This window comes from Lissotriton vulgaris, chromosome 6 (genome assembly GCF_964263255.1).
Source record: "Lissotriton vulgaris chromosome 6, aLisVul1.2, whole genome shotgun sequence".
In the NCBI taxonomy this organism is placed as follows: Eukaryota; Metazoa; Chordata; class Amphibia; order Caudata; family Salamandridae; genus Lissotriton; species Lissotriton vulgaris.
In genome coordinates this window covers 837,258,058-837,281,028 of record NC_141694.1, presented here as the reverse complement: position 1 = coordinate 837,281,028, position 22,971 = coordinate 837,258,058, and the positions used below count along the sequence as shown (strand labels likewise).

The window sequence follows — 22,971 nt, the reverse complement described above, 5'->3', positions numbered from 1 at the left end:
CCATGTCAGATTGTTTTTGTGCAGGAATATGTTCCTTCCTTCAAATAAACAATCCTTCCCTTCAATGCAGGCACCCTTGCACTATGGTGCAAGGGTATCTGCATTGACACTAGGCTGCTAAATTTAGAGCTAGCGCAGGGAAAAACTCGGGGCTTCACTGTATTCTTGTAAATACGGTGCAGCCCTGCGTTTCAGAAGTGGCGGAACGCGGCGTTTAACTAACAAGGCTAACGCCGCACTCCATCACATCTTTGGTAAATATGCCCCTACATTTCTTCAACAGCCTTGGTGTGGCAGGTATTAACAACTAGTCTTCAGCAAATTCTATTATTCCTGGGCGCCCAGAAAGCAGCAGTCTGGTGGTCGAACAGAATATCATTAAATCCATTTTTTCATCACATAAATAAGAATGATTGACTTAGTTCCCCCATGGGACGCATACTTCCAAATTCCAATCGCTTATCATCACACAAAGTTTTTAAGAATCTTAGTAGGTGAAAAGCATTACCGCTATGCCGTCCTTCCATTCAGTCTACAATCTGTGCCACAAACCTTCTCAATTACATGGCACTTGTTGCAGTTTGCTTATGGAAATGAATAATATGTGTTTACCCATATCTCAGTGATTGGCTTATAAAAGCAAGACCTCAAATAAAAGCAAATACCAGTCTTTCAAAAATTTGTAAAAAAAAAATTCAAATCTCGTCCTACAAATCAATACGGACAAATTTATAGGTAAGCCAGATCAAAGTATAATGTTCTTGGGAACCAAAGTATACACAAGGATCAAAAGTGAGCATCCTTCAGAGGAGTGGGCATCATCCTCTAAAGGAGTGTCATTTGTTGAAATAAAACACCCAAAATCTGAAAGCTTGCCAGTTTCAAAGTTGGTTCCTGTATTCATAAATATTTTTGAAGGCAATTCAGTTTTCTTCCTTTTATGCCTGGGAGGTAGAACTACCAGAGGCTGAACATTATCAGACTGTAATAATGTAATAGGTTGCTTTGAGACTTTAGTAAGAACTATGATCGATGAGAAAGAGTAAAGATTGAAGCACTCTTTGGCATAGATGTATGTCTTTTGACTGTTACAAGCCTAGAGTGCAACTACAACAGTTGCAGGTATGTGTGTGGTGGCTCAACTGATGAAATGACTATCACTGGCGCTGTTGGTCTGTCTGGAAGTTCTACTGGAGATTAACAAAACAATAGTGATTCTTCAGTATTAATGATTCTTGCATCAACATTTGATGTACCTAATAACATCAAGTGCCTCAGCAGAGTGGTGTAAGTGGCATAAACAATGATGGTGATATTTGGGATGCCTCTTCCTCAGTCGGAAGGGAATCCTAATCAGTCTTCCGAATGGCTTTCGATGGGCTCATAGAGCCTGTCGTGTAGTTCCTATATGACCTATACAGCGCGTTCAAATAACATAAACTGTGGGATTGGTGGCAGACTGATTCTGTGCACAACCACCGGATACTTTAGCCTGTCTGTATCAGCTAGCTCACAGTGCCACTAGAATCTCCTCTTATCGGGGAGAGAATAGTTCTTGGCAACCTCAGAACAAGACAACCCAGATCCCTCAGAATCGTGGAAACAATATATCACGTTTTGCTCAGTCACTCGTGCTCACTTAGTTTGTCTCAGAGACACACAGAATAAACATACTGGGCGTTTGTCAATAAAAATGTATTGAACAGTTGTTATTCTAGTGTAGAATAGATGAGCTGCAATAACCATTAGACAGTAGCAGAGATATATGATTAGAAGCACTAAGAAAGTAAATAGAGGGTATAGCTCTAACATTTTGTAACAATCATGAATATATACACGTATATAAAACACATGATAAAAAGTGCGTACTCCTACGATACCTCCCTAACTAGATGTACCTAAATGTACCTAGCATCTGTGTAGCTGTTATGCCAAGAATCCCTCTAGTATCTAGTCAACCCCATAGCCTGAGAATGAGAGAATATGGGACCCCGTCCTGGTCTTTAGTTGGATACCCCACGAGGGATGTTAGACCACTGCTAGCTGGAGCGTCTGCATGCAGGATTCACAGCGTCTCTGGTCAGTATGTCAGCCGGAAAGTCTTGTCTCCGGTGTCTTTCTAAGCAGGACATGATGCATATATACCCATAGGTCTCCCCAGAGGTCCTACCCTGCTGTGTTACTGTGTCGGCCTACAGGATGACATCAGACCTGCACTTTTTACCGAGATATTATACAGGAGATGTCAGTCCTGCTGTTAGTCCTGCTGTGCTTCCAAGAAGCCTCATGAATAACGTATAGGATTCGAACTAGGGAAAAACCTGCATTCTGAATGCAGTGTGGTATCTAGGTAAAAGGTCAGTCCCTATGAACCGTTATGTATGTAATGTAGGGAAGAATATATACGTGAAAGGTTTGCATTGTTACCTGCGTCTATATAGGGCACCAATATGGAATATAACACCCACTCCTCTACCGACTGGACGACATATGTAACCTATTATTGTACTACCATCCTAACTAGATATTGGTACGCACAAAGTTGAAAAACATTTCTTTTGCTAAAAATGTTTAAAACTTCAAAGTAATTTCTAAAAACTTAAAACCATCTAAAAACATTTTGCAAGCCATAGCTCTAAAGTGTCCATAGTTATAGTCTGAATCACTAGAAGCATTAGAAAGTCATGTATGCCCAAATAAATGAAAGGAATATCAATGTCATATTTGTTTTTGAGTTCCAAATTTGAGCTTATTTCAAAAAGGGCAATTTTCTTCCAGCACACGATGGGCCAAATAAGTCAAATGTTTATGTGTTTTGGCTGGTAGACGTAATTTTTGTGTTGCTTGCTTCCGCAGTAAACGGCCCCTGTAGCACCTCACAGAGTACGTCAATTGAGCACAGATGATGTTCCACACTGTCCGCAGCCGGTGCTGGGGCAGTCTGTATGCCATACAAAGCCTTGGTGTCAGTGGAGGAGCCGGTGTCCATACCAACAGGTGCAGTTACTACCTGCTGTGGCTCAAGGAATGTCGTCATCAACATTGGAATATGCTGAGGACACTGCAAAAAGTGGGCCGTTATTGGGTCCATTAGAGCATTTACCTCCAGTTGCGCACATGATGGGAGTGTAAAACAAAGGTCTAACACACATTCTTCTTTGCAAAACAGGCATTGGAGGACAGGTAAGAGGCAGTCCATCCAGACTGGTCGAAATGACAAGAACCAAGATGCACTTAGTTCTCTTAGGCGAGGCGTGCCTAGATGTTGTACCATGCAGTCACGGTATTTACGCTCCAGGTGTGCTTTTTCCATCTCCTTGGTGCTTGGATGTCCATTGCGTAGCAGATAAAAGACAATCAGGATACCAGCTACTAGGAACAGGATTAGCGGAAGTCCTCCACAGATGCTTCAGAATATGGAGTGTATGAAGTTTGGTATAACTCCAAGTACCGTCTGAAAAGTGCCTAGAAGTCCTGAACCTATGGTCTTAAATAGGTGGACTATGCCTGTCGTATAAGACATGTTAAAGATACGATTTACCATTGAGAAATAGAAAGGGCAGTTTGTATGGGTTTTCACCTGTATTTTTGCTGAAGGCCTTGCGATCTGGAGATTAAAAGTCTCTTGAGCTGAGGTTTAGGGCGCAGACTACTGTAAAAGCATGGCTTTTATTCTGCTTAGAGTATCTAACCGTATTAAAGAAACATTCAGTGAAGGCCATAACAGCACCTCCCTGACTGTATGTGTCGGTAGAAAAAATACTTGCATACAACAAGTAACCCTGGAGCTCACGGTTCCAGATATGCGATGCCCAGGAGCATTCCACAGCAGCATTGACTGCTCAGCATCAAGTAACTACCATTTGAAAGTAGCCCGAATGCTGGAGTAATCACTGCAACTGGGGCACCCCTCAGGTGACAGGACAAGTTTTCTAGAGAACCATTACAAGCCCTGCGTAGTATTATATCCTGACATATGAGTAATCCACTAAAAGCGTTCACACAGTTTGTACCACTTAGAAACACTTCTCGATCCCCACTCCGGCATCTAAATCTATATGGTTATTCCCATGATTCCTTGATGTATTCCTTACCCATTTTTTCATATCGACCTGCCTGCTTTTGTTCAGGGCAATACTGAAACTGAAAAGTAGTGACCGGTAGAGTTATGTGGCCATGGATTAACCATTCAGTGGATAGTGATATTGCCACTGTAAATGGTAATCTAATGCATTTCGGGTCGATAAGAGAGACCCTTCGTCAGGGGCCTAAAAAATGAATTAATATAGGACCTTAGCAAACAACAAAAGTTATAACATGTACAGGCATATTTACGATAGTATATAATGAAAATCAATTAAATTAATGACCGCTTAATCACGGAAGTTTCAAGAATATTTGTTGCTAATATTAAAGAAATTAGATTGCTAACAATTGTACATGAAGTATTATCGACAAAGTAATGAATGCGGATGCAAGCAAATAATATACTGGGAAGTATAATACGGGAAAGCTACGTGCGTGTTACGGTGCAGTTAATTAAACTAATAAGAAAAAGCGTTGTGCGCGGGAGGGGTGAGAGAAAATTTACTGCGAGTCGAAGTAAAGGTCCGCGTAATGTGTTTACAATCGCCAAATGTGTGGAAGAGTACGATGAGTTTAAGGTGTACCACGCGGTCACGTGATATGAGTGTTCTGACTTCAGTAGAAATGGAAAGAATACTGAGCGTGAGGCGCGCTGTTAATTAAAGTGGTTTCTAAAAAACATATAAACTCGAAGAAATAATGAATATGATATATGCGATAATTTGAATATGTGGAATAAGAAAATACATGATTCAGAAAAAAACATATATATATATAATAAATCAATTAAAGGGTCACGTGATCTATATGTTATGACAATGAAAAAAATGGAAAACATACTATTCATGATTTGAAAAATGCATCAATTTTGCCAATAATTATAGACAACATACGAATAAATGTAGGGAGTGAAGGCATTGCAGATAATATAAATAAAATAAATAAAATTCATGTGAACATGAGAGTTCTCTAGAGGTAGTTATGTCACGAGCATTCAAAATTATTGATATTAGCTGTTGTATGTACATATTGTATAATGTATAAACCTAAAAATGAATGTTGAGACATTCAATTTCTAGTATCATTACATCCATAATTTCAAACCTAAGTGCATTCAATGTGCATTATGAATTTGTGAGGTGTGATAATGAGATTATTAATATCGATTGAAAAAGGGGGGGAATAGTCCTTGCATCGTGCTGTCTATAGGAAACATGAATATTCGATGCGGTCATTCATTCCTGTTGGTTGTAGAGTGTTCAGTATTTTTATCCAAAAAAATTCTGCTTTTAGTCTCTGTTTAGTGGGGTCCATGTCGCTGCGTTGTGGGATTACCTCCAGAATGGTGAATCTTAATTGGGATATTTGGTGTTTCGCTTCCAACCAGTGAGTGGTTATAGTAGATTTGGAGTTGTGCGCTCGAATGGTACTCTTATGCTCACCACAATGTTGATAACAACACTTTGCCTCAAAATCTGATGTGCTTTCAAATGCTTCACTAATAGAAAATGCAGCACATTTTCTAATCAGTCAACATGTGGTTTACAGTCTCAAAATCCCAATCATCGGAAAATGTTCTTGAGGTAATTATATCACTAAATGATATTTTAAATAATTGTGGAATCTTTAAAAGTTCGGTTGGACTGAATATATTGAAATCAACCTTGTCCCAAACTATACCATCAGGTATGGGAACTGCTGTATTGTTCACTGATGACAAGTCTGTTTGTTCTTGATGAGATGACTGGTGTGGTTTTAAAAGTAAATTCACCTTTTGGGCTGCAGAGCTTTGCCGAATGTATTGTCAATTATTAAGCATGTTAACCGCTTCACCGCGGCGCAAATTCAGCCGCGGTGCAGTGGAATTTGAAGCATGCACACATTGGACGGCCCCCGGCCGTCCAACCCACACGGCCACTGTTGCGTCGCACAGCCGGGGACCATCCAATGCATCAAAGAGGTTAAAAACTATCAATAAGCGTAACCAGAAAAGAAAGAAAAGTACCCCAGTAATTATCCATAGTTTTTCCCAAGGTGATACCGGGTAAATTCTTTTAAGAAAACTCAAAAAGACTTTAACTTGCTGCTTTCGTGATTTTTGGGCTGGCGTTTACGGTTCACTTGGATCCAAAGAAAACATATCAAATTTAATGAAGTAGCCAGAAGCAGTTTGATCAATTGTTTGAATTGCATCAGGATTTGTTGAAATAGTATTTTGCTCTTGTCGAGGCATGTTGACGTAGACATCTGTACTTGGCCTAATAGCAATTTGTCTTTCATTTCGAGTTTGATTTTGAAGTTGAAGGGGAAGGGAAACTAGTTACATAGCATTGTTGCATAGTCCATCATTCCGTACAGGGGACTCTTCGAACTTGATGAGTCTTTCCATTTGAACTTCTTGAATTGTAGCGAGAGGAGGGCATCTGCTACTTTGGAGTCCACGTGGCCTGCTACTCAGTATCGGCCTGAAAGTGTGGTCTGATTAAGTCAATTGAGACCAATCTTTTCTTCCGTTTTCTGGCAAGATGTGGTAGAAGTACAGTTCTTGTTCCTTCAACTGCTAGGACCTGTACAGACTTTCTGTAGGATGGCTCAAATTCTTTCTTGTCTGCTATTTTCTCTCTGACCAGATCCCCGACTTTTAGGATCCAGACAGGTCTTGCCATGACTAATTTGCCTTCCCCAGTGGCGGTCTGCTTCAGGTGGACATTACTTTGTTGTTTCCTGGAGTCATTTAGATCCTGTAAAACAGCCAAACGATCATGGATGTCAAAAGGCTTTTCATCCATCACTGTGCCTTAACAATTAAGATCAGGTACCCACATTCTTGTTCCAAATAGGTTCTCATATGGATAGGTTCTCATATGGAGTGACCCCCCTAGAGAACTTCTTGGCTTGTTGTTCAAAGCTCGCTGCACTCCATACAGATGTTTTACCCAGTTATCACCCGTGCCTAATACCCTGTCTGTCAAAGACTGCTTTAAGTCTCAGTTTTTCCTTTCCACAACCAAATTTCCCTCTTGATGGTGCAGAGAGGAGCACTGCAATGCTACACCCAACCCTCACATGGCCTCCTTGTAAGCCCTAGAGCTAAACGCAGGCCACTGGTCAGAATCTAATGTGCCAATTATGTATGTCCCTATAAAGACTCGAAGATCTTTTAGAACAGTTTGAGCGTCAGCCGAGCTTTGGGGCCATACCCATAGGAATCTCAAGCAGGAATCCACTGCAACCATGATATACCTGTAAGCCCCATCTCTTTTTACAGAGCTGCAGTGGTCCAAATAAACACACGCTAGTGGTTTATCAGATATAAACAATGGTTTCTGCGCTGGATGTGTTTCGGTGGAACGTTTCATCTGCTGGCAGATGTCGCATTTCAAGAGATAGTCTTTAGTCTGCTTTGTTAACCCAGGCCACCAATAGCGTTGTTTCAACAACAAAACAGTCGCCGTAACTCCTGCATGTGCAGAACCTATCCCTTTGTGTGCTGCTAGAATTAAACCTAACCTACGATCCATGTTTGGAATTACTCTATCCCCCATTCCAGGAATCTGAGCATATGGAATGTTATTGGCATCTAACTTGTAGGAGTACTTGAGTGGAAACTTTTTTGGTAGTGCTTTGCTGTTTTTGCATGAAGCAATGACAGCCACCATAATCTCACAGTCTATTCACATTTTAGATCGAGTGATTGCAGGTACGGAAGCGATACGTACAGCCTCCTGTGTGGCTTCATCAGCCAAAGAATTCACTTCAACATGAACAGCATCACACTGATGACTCAGTGTATGTATCACATGAGCCCTCGGTAGTCCAGATTTCAACTCACTACCTGTTCCGATAGCATTGTATGCTTAATTGTGCCACCTTTTGCATCTTGGTACCCGTTTTGAACACAGTATTGCAAGTATTCATTACATGCCTGCACACAGTAAAAGGAATCGCACACAATTAGTGTGGGGAATTCTCAATCCGTATTTACCAGTGCCAGTATCAAGGCTTTTAACTCTGCCAGCTCTGTCGTGCAGTCTCGTAGAGATTGCATTTTCGTACAACTTGGATGGAACTTCCCATCCCACATGCGACCAAACGATTGCACATGGAGTGGAGAAGTGTGGCTCAATGATTAGAGCAGCAGACCCTGATGCAGAGGTCTAGCCCGGGACCAGGGTTAAATTCCCGGCCTCGGCGGGTCTTGGGCTCAAAAATTCCACAGACCTGATAATTCTCGCCTCGGTGCCTATTCCAATCATGGAGTCCCACTCTGCAATTCTGGGCAATAGCTTGCTTAATCTCCACAACGGCCCCCACAATGCTAAGAATGCCTGGCCTCCACCTTGGGGGTGCCCAGGAGTGGACGCCTCACAGGGAAAGCCAGGATGGGTTCCACAGCGGTATTCGTACAAGCGCCTTGAGACCCTTGCGGGTGAGTAGTGCGCTATACAAGTATCAATTTACATTTATCTGAGTACGTGGGAGGCTGCGCCCGGGCCCCGCCCTTCGGAGCCGGGTACCCACAGGGACGAGCCATGGACAGCGCCATCCACACCGTTGATTGCCCTGGGCCGGGGCGTCTTCTTTCGCCCGCCTCCGGGTGAGGGGAGCGCGGGCGTCTGGTCCAAAGTCAAGGAGGTAGGATCTTCTCCGGGACTTCAAGCTGTTACTACCCTACAATGCTCTTTGGATCCATTTTGTGTTGAGTGATAACATCTGCTATGATCACAGCACACCATCCCTTGGGACTCTATGAATGGTGGGGTGCCCGATGCCTGTCATCCCCATTCCTCGCCAAGTTCGTTTGTTCCACGGCCTCCACACTATATGTCTACATGCCGCCTGCAGTCCAATAAGGACGACTAACCTTGTGCGTACCAAGTACTGCAACTTTGACATCTACCTAAAGTCCCGATGGATGTATGGGTTTATACGTTTCCTCCTGTACTTCCACTGCAGTCTGTTCACCTCGATACTGTGGGTGGCCCTTTCCATCTTGTTTTGCCTTCAGTACCTGGGGATGAGAGTATTTCTCCGGTTCCAATATAAATTGTCTGTCATCCTCTTGCTGTTAGGTCATCCGCAAGTAGATTTTGCCCTCCTGAATGAGCTGCTTATTTATGGAATCCAAGTGACCATGCTGCTAGTGGGTGGGCTCGGGTGGTGTTTCATGATTTTTGTAGATATGTAATTAAGGTAACCGCATGTAAACAAAACTTAAATTTAAAAAGTTCAATTTGCTTTTAACACTTAAATCTGTATATATTTGTTTGATACTTGCACTTAAAACATAGCATTTGATGCATACAACGTGCCAGTAATACAGATTACCATCTTTCAAATGCGGTTCCGAAATATAGACATTGAACACGATTATAATCCTATAAACTTGAAACATAACCATCTTTGTAATGAGGGAATTGATGAGAAGAGAGAGAGAAGCTTTGAATGTTGTAGACCAATGACTTGTTTGAATAAAGGTGATTTGCTACATTTATCTTTACATTTTAACTCCACTACCTTTTCCAATAGCATTGTATGCTTAATTGTGCCACCTTTTGCATCTTGGTACCCGTTTTGAACACAGTATTGCAAGTATTCATTACATGCCTGCACACAGTAAAAGGATTCGCACACAATTAGTGTGGGGAATTCTCAATCCGTATTTACCAGTGCCAGTATCAAGGCTTTTAACTCTGCTAGCTCTGTCGTGCAGTCTCATAGAGATTGCATTTTCGTACAACTTGGATGGAACTTCCCATCCCACATGCAACCTTTAACGATTGCACATGCAGCGCTATATTGTTGCTTACTTCCTATGGAAGGTTGAGCAGATCTGGCAGTGTAAATTATATATTCATATTGATCATCTCGGATGTAAGGCTTTAGCGTTAGAAACCTTGCCTTTGTTGCAGCCTCTAAGGCTGGAACTGGAGTCACTACTATTATTTGTTTCCCCTGAGCCAGTGCTCTTTCTCTCACTACGTCCTTTCGTTCCTAGAAACATCACGAAAAAACACAGAGAAGCCATTCAAGAACTCAAGACTCAACAGGAAGCAGTTATCAGGCAAGCAGACAAAGGGGGTGCAGTGGTTCTCTGGTCCAAAGACTTGTATCGAACTGAAGGGCGGAATCACGTGTACAATCAGGAGTGGTACCGCCGGATCACCCATGATCCAACTGCACAGATCCAGGACGAAATTAGAAGACTTGTCAATACCCCCAAAGAAGCAGGGATCCTTGGACCCAAAGAATCAGAATACCTTGTCAAGCGACATCCACGGACCCCTCATTTGTACTTTCTCCCCAAAGTACATAAAGACCCCTTAATACCTCCAGGACGCCCGATAGTGTCCGGTTGCGACTCAGTGTTTGAACCCATTTCCAAATTCGTGCATGCATTCTTGAAACCCCTTGTGGTTCAGGTGTCATCCTACCTCAGGGATACCATGGATTTTATAAACAAGGTTGAAGGGTTGTCATTTGATCCCACGCGCCAATTGTTAGCCACCATGGATGTGTCATCTTTATACACACAGATTCCCCAGCAAGATGGCCTGGATGTCATGGAACTATATTTGGAGAACCGATCACGTCCACACAGGGTTCCCACTGAACTTATAATTTCTTTTGCAACCTTGGCTTTGAAGAAGAATTTCTTCACCTTTGAGGACGAGATGTTTTTACAAATCAAAGGCTCGGCAATGGGCTGTCCATTTGCCCCCGAAATGGCAATTTTGTATATGGGCCAATTCGAGGAGAAATATGTTCTGAACAACAACCCCTACAGAGGCCACATCGGACAATGGCTCCGTTTTATAGACGACGTGTGGTGTGCATGGAATGGAACGTCGACACAACTTGAAGAATTCCACGTGTGGTTGAACGACAGGAGTCCAGACATAAAATTCAGCCTGACCTACCATGACAAATCATTACCATTTCTGGATGTAGAGATATCAGTGAGAGATGACGTGCTTTCATGTTCACTATATCAGAAGAAAACAGACAAGAATAATGCTTTGCATTATAAGAGCTACCACCCGCGAAGTTTAAGGGACAACCTCCCTTACGGACAATATCTCCGGGTGAGACGGAATTGTACCACTATCCAACAGTTTGAGTTGCATGGACAAGGATTGACTGCAAAATTACAAGAACGAGGATACCCTCACAAGCTCTTAAAACACGCTATGAAGAGAGCGAGATGGACACCAAGGGAACATCTCCTTGAGAAGAGACTCAGACCAGCGACGGAAAGGATGGTATGCGTGTCCACTTTTGGTCCCCACACCAACCAGCTCCAAAAAATTATCAAAAAAAGTTGGCACTTGGTCCAGGAAATACTCCCAGAGATAGGTGCACCCCTTTTTGCCCTAAAAAAGAACAGGAGTATTGGCCAGATGATTACATCTACTCGTCCTCCTCCAAAAAAGGACTCACAAGGTACGATCTTTGGAGCCAACCCAGTCAAGGGGCACCGGAAGTGTGGGACATGCTCCGTCTGTGACCTCACAATAGAAGGATCCCTGTTTACGGATGGCAACAAGTTCTGGCGTCACAACGAGCATACGAACTGCAAGACAAAATACACTGTGTACGCCATTCAATGCCCGTGCAAAAAACTGTATATTGGCAAAACCACGCAGGAGGTCCGCCAAAGAATTATTCAACACCGTTCACGAATCAATAATAAGAACTTGACTGCTCCTTTGGTCTCCCATTTCCTGCAACAGAAACATTCATGTCAGGACATAAGATGGACTGTCTTGGCGGTTATCAGGGGTGGCAGTGGAGATCCTGATCTTCGCCTTTCTCAAAAAGAGGCGTATCTCATACTGAAGTTTGATACATCCAATTCTGGTTTGAACGAAATGTCCGAAAGTGTCAATTTATGAACTTTTTCTTGACCTATGCTGTTGAGTTTGGCTGTGCTGCATTTTCACAAATCTTATTGTTCACCCATTCTTCACTTTTCACTTTGTGTCCCTTAATTCTAAAATACTGCTCTCTCTCCATTGGGTCTCACACTTCTACTTAATCGGCCATGAGACAATGGGGTCAAGTATACATATCAAGGGATAGCTAATTGACGATGGGCCACAGTAATGGACTGGCATTGTGATTAGCCCTGTGAACTGATTCATGGTTATGTCAATAATTATAACGGACTTGAATTGCCATCATCGCTATGCACTGCCACTTTTGTGACAGTTCAGCCAGGTGATCTGCAAAAGAAACCTCGATTTGTCAGACTGTATAATGAATCTAGATATTTCTTGCTGTGTTGATCATGACGACATGTGCTATTTTAGTGAAAATGTTTCACATTCATACTTATGCTAATGTTTACATCAGATTGGCTTTGTGAATATGTCCCTGCGCTGGGATTTTCTTAATAATTGTGAGAATTGTTAGATTATTATTTTCCTGGCAGGATTGTCCATGATGTCAATTATTAAATCCATTATCAATCCAACATGTTAGAATTCTTTGGTTAACGAAATCCAAGTTTCCCCACCAATGCCAGTAAACTACAGATACCAGCATTCCATAAGGGCTTGCTCCGTTTTGACCACACCCCCTGATGCTCTGACCCGGTTTTTCAAATACTCCATGTTGACTCGGCGCTTCTCCTACAGACTACATGTCATCTGGAGAGATTGATTGATTCATGCAGCGTTGGATTAATTCCTTCACACGAGTAAGTGTCCCGCGCGCAGTGGTTTTTCCACCAGCTTCTATGTTGCCATTTGACAATGGTAATTATACAAATTCGTTTCTTTTGTAGCGGGCCAACTTCGCCTGCCGGCCTGAATTGGGTTCAGTGTCCGGGCGCTCCTTTCTCCGCGTTTCTCAGACTCAGGTAGGAACCCTGTCCTGCGCCATATGTTCTTGGTTAGCTGGTGGGGTTTTACATACCTTGGATTCACGCTGATATAGGGATTTTTCTTATTATCCATCCAGTCCTCTACTACTGCGCTACATAATGTGAGCTGTTTCCATACTTGAACGCGCCCCGAAGGCAGACCTCACGTCTCCAGTCCTGCTCTGCGTAAATTGCAGGTATGATTTATACATAGATTAGACCCTGTGCCACTCGAGTGTGACCCAATGCCCTCCCTCGCACTGAGCACCTCTTCACATGTTTTTTAGGTTTGACTGCGAACCACGCTTTACCTACACTACGGCAATCCTTGTGCCCCCGTGCAGGTAATTACTTTTTGGTTTCCTGGAGTCCGAGTAGGCTCTTTGCAGTACTATGATGTACTTTCTTGACACCAATTCTGTATTCTTTTGCAGAATCATTCCCCCAGTCCCCGTCCTGAAGAGAACCTAGAACATCCAGGTTCGAAACGCGTCGACACTACCACCCTGTGGCAACAATGAAGAGTGCCGCTAGGATGTAAATTATATCACCACTCTGGACCCTAGCCTTGCAACCCTATAGAAACATTATACCACAGGCCCTTGTAGACAGGCAGGCTTGGTTTTTCGATCTCAATCCCGCCTGTCTTATGGGTTTTTAGTTCCTAGGACTGGTGTTCTTTCTTTGTTTATGTACTAATTTTTGCACTGTATATAATTGCAATTCAATTGGATCATTATATATTTGAATGTTTTTTTGTGTGTTATACCAATTTTGCTTGATTCACTGTTGCAAATTTGTAAATGTGTATGTTTGTAGATACTGTATATATGAACCTTTTGATCTGACAGTAGTTCTGTTTGTGCCTGTTTTTCTAAAATATTGTGTGGAAATTATGTGAAAAAGAAAATAAATTCGTTTGGAATACAAATCCAGTGGTCACACGGTACATACTGGCTGTGTGATTGGGGAATTGTTTTGTGAATAATCCTGTCCAGCCACCTTGTTCTGTTTTTTCCTATTGTTGAGATCCGGGCTGGTCAGATGTAGGATCCGATACCTTCACTGTTTCACACTTTCTCTCACTACAGCAGTCTCTACTGCTGTTCAAATAATTTCCGTAGAAGTGTAGCGTATCTCAGCATTTGTGTACAAATGTGAGTTTCTTACATTTAGTACTGTTTCACCTACATAATATGTTAGATAGGTGTAACCAGATTGACCCGGAACTATACGGACCACCAGGTTGCATACGTTTACGCTTGTCTGCTAGTGTTTGGAAGCTATCATGTCAGCTTATAAGTAACAAAGTGTATCTGTGTGTTCCCGTGTCCATTGAGAGGTTTTACTCTTTCTGCATAATGCAAAATGTATGTTCTATCAAAATTTAGGAATCCCAGGATCAATTGTACATTTTTCAATGATTTTGGAGATTGGAGCAGCACACATTTTTCAAAAAAGCATGCTGCCAGGCATTTCCCTTGACTTGAAAGCTTGTATCCTAAAATCAGGACACTGAGGTGGGCAATTTTTTATTTCTTAAAGTTGAATTTGTAGCCCTCAGATGCAAATCCCAAAATTATGGTATTCACTCTGGGTCATTGTCCATTAGATAAATATCATCCACATAGGACAATGCCTCTTCATCCAAATTTTGAAGTAACTCAGTTACCTTGGCCGAAAACAACCTTGGGCTGTTCTTATACCCTCGGGAAAGTGGACAAAATTGATGGTGGGACGCTAGCTCTGAGAATGCTGTTAGATACCTTTTTTCAGGTGCTACATTTTCCAGAAAAGTCCATTTGAGATATCAATTGTTTTTTTATATTTCTTTTGCACAATGTTATTCATTAATGCGGCACTGTGTGCATTTTGGACTGCAAATGTCTTCGTGTAATGTTCAGGTGTCTGTAATCTAAAACTAAACAATATGAATTGTCTGGTTTCATGACCGGAAATAAAGGATTGTTCATTGATGACGTGCAGTTTTCGATCACCCCTTGGTATTCAAGTTGATCTAAGATCTCCCTGACCTGTGTTTTAGCTTCTTGCTTTATTGGATTTTGCCTCTGTGCAGTAGGAGTATTTTTAAAGAAATTATGTGGTGGGTTGAATCCTCATCCCATCCAACATGGTTCTTGAATAATGCCAGAGTCTGGGCTCCTGCCCACTCCTGTGCATATGTGAGTTGTAAGTGTCTGGGAATATGGTCTGAGAATGCTGGTAGAATTACAGTTTCTCCTTTAGGGCTATCCATGACGAATGCTGGCGGCCAATATGCTCAGCTAATAAAATGTCATAGCCAAATGTCAGGTTCTCTCAAAAGAGACCTTTCCCTGTTCTACAATTGTCCCCCTTCATCTGGAGAATTATTTCGTGTACGGGGATCCAAACAAACATTGCCGCCATTACTCGGCACTTTAGGCCACGCCCACTATTGGAGGCCACGCCCCCGCCTACGACCCTTGCTAGCACTACCCTACGCTTATAAAACATGTGCATTCCCAGGAAGCGCAGCGGACGAGCGCAGCGGGAGCGCCGTTTGCGCGCTGAAGGCGCGCCTAAGGCAAGCCCGTCTGTGCCCGTCCGCGACCAGACTGCGGCCGGGGCCAGACATGCTGCCTGTAAAGGAGTACAAGAAAAAAGGATATTGTGGTCAGGTGAGGACTTAAGGGCACTCAATCTTCCATCTGAGCGTTGCCCTCACGAAATTGACCTTCAGACCACCACGCCCCCCCTGATTTGTGGGACATGCGGACTATCTTTTGGTCTAAGAGATATGGCGAGGCCCCCCAAACCCAAACCCAAACTTTTAACTCAGAAAGGACTCAGAGCAGGCTTATTGAATTGCAGATCCCTAGTCAAACATTCAGAGGATGTTTGGCTATTACTAGAAGAGCTGGAGTGGGACGTTCTGTTTTTAACAGAAACTTGGATTAAGGAAGATAACATGACAGCTATTGCGCTAGCAGTCCCTCTGGGTTTTAAAAAAATGTCTCGCCAACCGCCCAGGTGCAAAAAGAGGTGGAGGTGTCGCTATTATTTTTAAAGAGCAACTAACACTTACATCCTCGGCCCCTACCTTAACTCAGGGAATTGAGGGCCTTCACTTCTGTTTTCAGGTAAGCCCTCAGCTATCGTTAGCAGGATTGGTGATTTACCGCCCTCCTGGCGGTGAAGACCCCAATCTCCTTGCTCTGCTAGACACGATTGTCCAGAGCTCCCTCCTCCACCCTCAATTTATTGTGGTAGGAGATTTCAACATCCATATGGACAAAACAGATTGTGCTGTAGCAGAGCTGCTTAGATCTACATTAATTACAGCCAATCTTAGGCTGATTAATGAGGGCCCGACGCACACAGCAGGCCACACGCTCGATCTCATTTTTTTCTAATATTAAGGAGGTGCAACCAGAGGCGCCACTACCTCTGACTTGGTCAGACCACGCATTGGTCCCATTCAAACTGAACATGGCATGTGACATTCCAGCTTCAAGTAAATGTTATTTCCTGAAGAGACAATGGAAAAAATTGATTCCTGACATCATGGGCCTTGTCCGGGCACAGAACACCCCGTCTCTCACTGCCAACGCGAATATAGACGCACAGCTTCTTAACGAGTGGGTCGGGAAGATGGTTTCTTCCATTGCACCGGCCTTACGAGCGCTATCAAAGAGAGACTCCCCCTCAGCCCCCTGGTTCTCGCAAGATCTGAGGAAAGAGAAAGCAGCCTGTAAAAAGCTAGAAAGACTCTGGAGACCAAACTACGGGATGGAAGAAAAAATTATATACAAGGAAGCATCCAAAATACTTCGGAAAGCTATCAGATTATCTAAAAGACAATTCTTCGCTGAATCTATTCAGCAGGCAGAACAATCAAGCAAACAGGTCTTTAGGGTGGTACAGTCTTTTTTTAAACCCAAGTGCATCGAAAGGGAGGTCCCTCCATCACCTACTCTATGCGAAAACATCTCTGAGTTCTTCGACCAAAAAATCAAAAAAGTGTACGATTCCTTTCGGCCAGAAACTAAAACGGTGAAATCAGACCGGGTGATTAAAAACGAGCTGGATGTAACTTTCACCCAATTCACGAATATATCCCTTAGTGAGGTGAGACAAGAACTCACCCGATGCAAATCTGGCTCGCCGGATGACCCATGTTCAGCCAAACTATGGGGCCCCATAGCTGAGTTTGTTGCCCCCATAATACAACAAATCTGGAACTCATCTACCGTCTCGGGAGTATTCCCGAGAGTTTGGAAACACGCTACTCTCCTCCCACTGAAAAAAAAGCCTAGTGGGGATCCAGATGACCTTAGTAATCTTCGCCCGATCTCGTTGCTAGCTGCCCCTGGAAAAATGCTGGAGAAAGTAATACAGCGCCAGCTGAGCAAATTCATAGAAGTAAACAAGATACTTCATGAGACACAATCAGGATTTCGTCCCGGCTTTAGTACGGAGACAGCGCTTATTGAGGTAGCCGAGTCAGTAAGGTGGTCGATGGATGCAGGTAACTCAACTATGCTGGTACTCCTGGATCTGTCGGCCGCCTTCGACACGGTGGACCACGCCAGACTACTGAGACGTCTGGCCGAGATAGGTATCGGTGACAAAGCACTGGGATGGATACATTCCTATCTGTCCCAGAGAACACAGAAGGTGGCACTAGGGACGGCCTCTTCAGGGCCTAAAGTCATCAGTTGCGGAGTCCCGCAAGGGTCGGCACTCAGCCCCCTTTTGTTCAACGTCTACCTGGCCCCTCTCTTTACGTTGATTGCCAACTGGGGTGTCAAGGCAATTTCGTATGCTGATGACACCCAGTTGGTATTCCCGTATTCGGAGGTGTCGCAGGAGTCCTTCTCTAGCTTTAAAGGCTGTCTCCAAGATATAGCCTGTTGGATGAACACGAACAAATTAAAATTAAAGGCCAATAAGACTGAAGTAATCTTTTTTGGCAAAGGCCCCACTCCTCCCTCAGAACTTTGGTGGCCTACTGAGATGGGCTAAGCCCCCTTACCCAGCAGTACGGCAAAAAACTTGGGAGTGAGGTGGGACGATACCTTGTCCTTTACCTCGCACATCCAACAGGTTGCCGGCTGCTGCTTGAGTAAACTGAGGAACCTCCGCAAGATACTGAGACTCCTCCCGGAGAGTTGCCGAAAAACTGTAATCCATGCCACTGTTACATCTAGGCTGGATTACGCCAACAGACTCTATCTAGGGCAACCGAAATACCTGACACAAAAACTTCAGGGAGTCCAAAACGCGGCTGCGAGACTGCTGCTGCGAATCCCTTTTAAGCAGTCAGTCTCTCCGCATTTACGATCACTGCACTGGCTTCCTGTTGCCAGCAGAATCAAATTTAAGGCACTTACGCTGGCCTTCAGAGCGCTGCATGGCTCCTGCCCAGAGTACCTGAAAAGCCGGCTCCCGAGATACTCCCAAGCCCGAGCGCTGCGCTCCAATTGCCGTGTTCAACTGGCTGTCCCACGAACTAGAAGGGCTCGACTAGGGGGTCGATCCTTTTCGGCAAATGTTGCCTCACTATGGAACGCACTACCACCAGCAATCCAACAATCCCCCTCCGAACTTTGCTTCAGGAAGCTGCTAAAGACTTGGCTTTTCAACCAACCTCGCTAACTCTCACTCTTCCGTTCTCTAGGTCATTTGTGTTCTTTAGCGCCGGGACACCTCCTAGTGAGGTAGCTGTTCGCGCTCTATAAAATGCAGTATTATTATTATTATTACTTTATGTGGGGCGCTTACCCTAGTATCGGGTATTTCTACCGTGATAAAATCATTCACGTCCGCTATCACCAGAAATGTCATCAGGTTCTGGTGAGCTATTCTTAATTCTGCCACACTGTCTTGCATCTTCAGAGCCTATTCCCGGTTCAGTAGTCGAGTCCTCAGAATTCTGGTCATGTCTGATCTTTAGACCTGCCCCTTCTTCTTTTTAAACTGCGGCTTTTGCTTTGGTTTCTCTTCTTTTTTAGAAGTATAATCTTGAGCGTGCTGCTCGTCTCTGGACTTTGTATGCTCTTCTTTTCTGTCTGACCGTCCTTCCTTCTCCGAGTTTTTCAATGAACTCTGAAGGGAACGAGAGGAATGTGTATCAGTATCCTGATACCTGTCAGGTTTCCAAATGGTATCCCTATTCCTAAGGAGGGCTCCTCCTGAGGAGATCTACCTCAGGATTGAGATTTATTTCCTTTCAAGTTTTTGCTGTTTTTTATTGTCCCACTTCTTTTTAGTTGAAGCAGGTGTCTGATTGAAAGTGTACTTTTCAGGACTGCCCATCAGTTGTGGCTTTAAAGCTTTCCCACCCAAACTGTCTCTGCTTAATTCAGCAAATGCTGTTTCAATTATTTTTGGTAGTTTGTGTCCTGTTCTAAAGGACTGAACTCCCTTAGGCATTGGAGGATAGCCACTTAAGTTGCTTCTCCTTTAATATTAGCTAATATTATGGCTGATAGCTGGGCATAGTTACCTAGTAACTTCATCCCTAAGTTCAGAGCATGCTCTGCTCCGTACTCGATTTGTATTTGTCTTAATGCATCTAGTATCACTGCTAATGAAGGAATACAATGAGTCCTGGGATAAATGGCAGCAAAGACTGTACCCCAATTGGTACAATCTTCTACTTGTCGTGCTATCCCCATGGGTAAGCAAATTGCTAGCATTCTGTGTTTTTCATACGGGTAGTATTCGGGAATACTGCCTCTAGCAGTGTTATTTTCGGAGCTACCCAGAATGGCATTTATTCACGTTTAGAGGGCATTTTACCCATCACCGCGTGTAGTGTTTGTGGTGTGATTTTAGTTGTTGTACCCAGAGCTTGAGCTCCATTTATTGCTGGTTGGACTGTAAGTGTCCTCATGACGAATTGTGTCAAGTTTCTATAGATTTTAATTAAATCCTTCTGTTGTATGAGTAAGTCTCCTGTTGCCATTATTTCAATGTCAGGATGTGATGTGTAGGCTGCTAATATTGGCTATGTTGCTCCTTCTCTTCCGAACGAGCCGAGCCTTAAGCTTCTTCTTATGTGGGAGTAGGGCACCTTTAAACCAGGATAAGTGTTCCTGGTACTTGAGCAGAGCCTCTATGTCTTCAAACTGACAGTATTCCACTGATGCATCTCCTTCTTGGCAGGAGTGAAATGTTTTTGATCTGGCATTTGCTGCTGTCAATGTAACCCATGAATAAAATACCTCTGTTCTGTTTGATTTGTGTGCCTCAATCACGGATAACACTATATCACCCCTAGGTGTTAACGCATGCTCTTGCAGTTTCAGGGTGACTGTATTTCTAACATTTTCTGCAATTTGTATCTTGTCTGCATCTTCTTCTCCGGCTTAGAGGTGTAGATCGACTCTTACGTTATCTCTGTCCTTAGTCATTTTGTAAAGAAGTGCTTTCCAAGAGAAATAAGATAAGGTGTTTTTGCACAATTTTAGGAATACTGAGTCCTTCAAGCTTGATTAACCAACAGCCAATAAATAGGATTTCTTACCTACTCAGCTGTGGCTGACCTTGTGCCCACCCACTCCAGACGTCTCTGGTTGTTTTTGAGTAGGAGTCTCTGAGAATAGCACGACTGAACTACTACTGTTAAATAAGTATACAACCAACATTTTTGGCACCTTATTGTGTAATTACTATATGACCTGTACACAATCTGCACGTTTGAATAACATAAATTGTGGGATTGGTGGCAGACTGATTCTGTGCACCCCCACCAGATATGTTAGCCTGTCTGTATCAGCTAGCTCACAGTGCCACTAGAATCTCCTCTTCTCGGGGAGAGAATAGTTCCTGGCAACCTCAGAACATGACAATCCTGATCCCTTAGAATCGTGGAAACAATATACTACTTTTTGCTCAGTCACTCGTGCTCGCTTAGTTTGTCTCAGAGATACACAGAATAAACATACTGGGCATTTGTCAATAAAGACTTATTGAACAGTTGTTATTCTAGTGTAGAGTAGATGAGCTGCAACAAACATTAGACAGTAGAAGAGATATATGATTAGAAGCACTAAGAAAGTAAATGGATGGGTTAGCTCTACCATTTTGTAACAATCATGAATACATACACCTATATAAAACACATGACAAAAAGTGCGTACTCCTACGATGCCTCCCTAACTAGATGTACCTAAATGTACCTAGCATCTGTGTTGGTGTTATACCTAGAATTCCTTTAGGATCTAGTCAACCCCATTACCTGAGAATGAGGGAATATGGGACCCCATCCTGGTCTCGAGTTGGAAACCCTGCGAGGGATGTTAGACAACTGCTAGCTGGAGCGTCTGCATGCAGGAACCTCAGTGTCTCTGGTCAGTGTGTCAGCCGGGAAGTCTCGGTCTCCTCTGTCTTTCGAAGCACAACATGATGTATATATGTGCCCATAGGTCTCCCCTGGGGTCCTACATTGCTGTGTCACTGTGTCGGCCTAAAGGATGACGTTGGGCCTAAACTTTATACAGAGATATTATACAGGAGATGTCAGTCTTGCTGTGCTTCCAAGAAGCCTCATGCATAATGTATGAGATTCGAACTAGGGAAAAACTTGTGTTCTCAATGCAGTGTTGTATTTAAGTAAAAGGTCAGTCCCTATAAACCGTTATGTATGTAATGTAGGGAAGGATATAGGCGAAAGGTTGCAATGTTATCTGCACCTATATAGGGGACCGATAAGGAATATAACAAGCCCGTCCGTCATTCAGAAGTCCAAGAGTAATTCCCCGGCCGGCTCTTTCCATCCGAGGGATTACGATGGCAGTTTCCCACTGACTTTCTGGCACAAAAAGGCATTAGCAAACAGCTTTGGGGGCCCCCAGCAGGGCCCCCATGGGTGCAAGGCCACTGAATGGTGGCCTAGGAGGCACCTATAGTGTCCCCCTGTTGCTCCATGCCCCTGGTGGCAGGCACCTTGTGGTACCTGCCACGGGTGCAGGGATAAACTGCACCCATGCTCTTAGCTATGAGGTCATGCATTCCGTTCGGAATGCATGCTCTCATGCAAAGTATAGGATTACGACCGAACGGTGTTCAGTTGCATCCTAATTCCTTGGCTGGAACCGATGACTGGAGGTAATTTGTTTCCAGTTCCAGAACAATGTTGGACGGACTCATGTCCATACGGCATCGTAATCGGCCCCTATGTGTGTTGCACAATGCAGCACACGTAGAAAGAGGAAGAATTGAGGAAAAATAGAGAGATTTTTCACCATTATGACTCCCCTGGGAAGATGTAAGATTTTGGTGCATCCTAGGTTTACAGACTCTTGTAAATCTGGGACTGCGTCAATATCCATGGCAGTTGCATGGGAACACACATGCAATGCCTAAGGAAAGTCTTCCCAGGGCAGAGTAATGTAACATAGCGATTTTTGCTGTGTTGCGTTACTCCAGATTTTTTAATCCACTCAGAGCCGCACATTTTCTTAATTTATAAATATTTTTTATTAGACAGTGACAGCACAGTATATCTCAGGGTATATTAGCCAGTACATCCGTAACATAATGGTACATATTACATATCAATCATTAATATCCACATTCCAGTAAACCGTAATTTACATCAATGTTTGCCTATGTTCATATGTACAATCTAGTAACACCCATCAGTTATCCACATTCCATTTTTAGGTCGCCTTTGGTTTTGCCTTTTCCATGGACCACTCAGAGCCACACATGGCAGCAAAAATATGACTTAGAAGTCTGCATCACGCATTTACCATGTTGCACGTTGATAACATGACACAACCACCTTATAAATAAGCCCCTTAGTGCAGACTTTTGGAGATGTCTTGGTTTGTAGTTATTTGTTGCATGTGTTATATGGTTTAAGAGTTTGCAGTAAGTGCTGCTTTGTTTATTTGGTAGTAGTGCAAATACAAAAAGGTTATTTATGTTTTGATATTTACCTTGTGAGGTATAGATCTGAATACATTGTTTGGGACATTTTAAAACCCCCATGCATCATCCTGGTTTTACATTGGTCACATTTCAAT

At 43.3% G+C, this 22,971-nt stretch overlaps 1 protein-coding gene and 1 pseudogene across 1 annotated transcript in view; one reads left to right on the top strand and one right to left on the bottom strand.

Moving 5' to 3' along the window:
• LOC147708073 (potassium/sodium hyperpolarization-activated cyclic nucleotide-gated channel 1-like) overlaps positions 1-22,971 on the bottom strand; it is a 2,256,393-nt gene that overhangs the window by 2,012 nt on the left and 2,231,410 nt on the right. The gene's annotated exons all lie outside the window — the stretch shown is intronic.
• LOC147708077 (transmembrane protein 250 pseudogene) lies at positions 8,575-9,274 on the top strand (annotated as a pseudogene).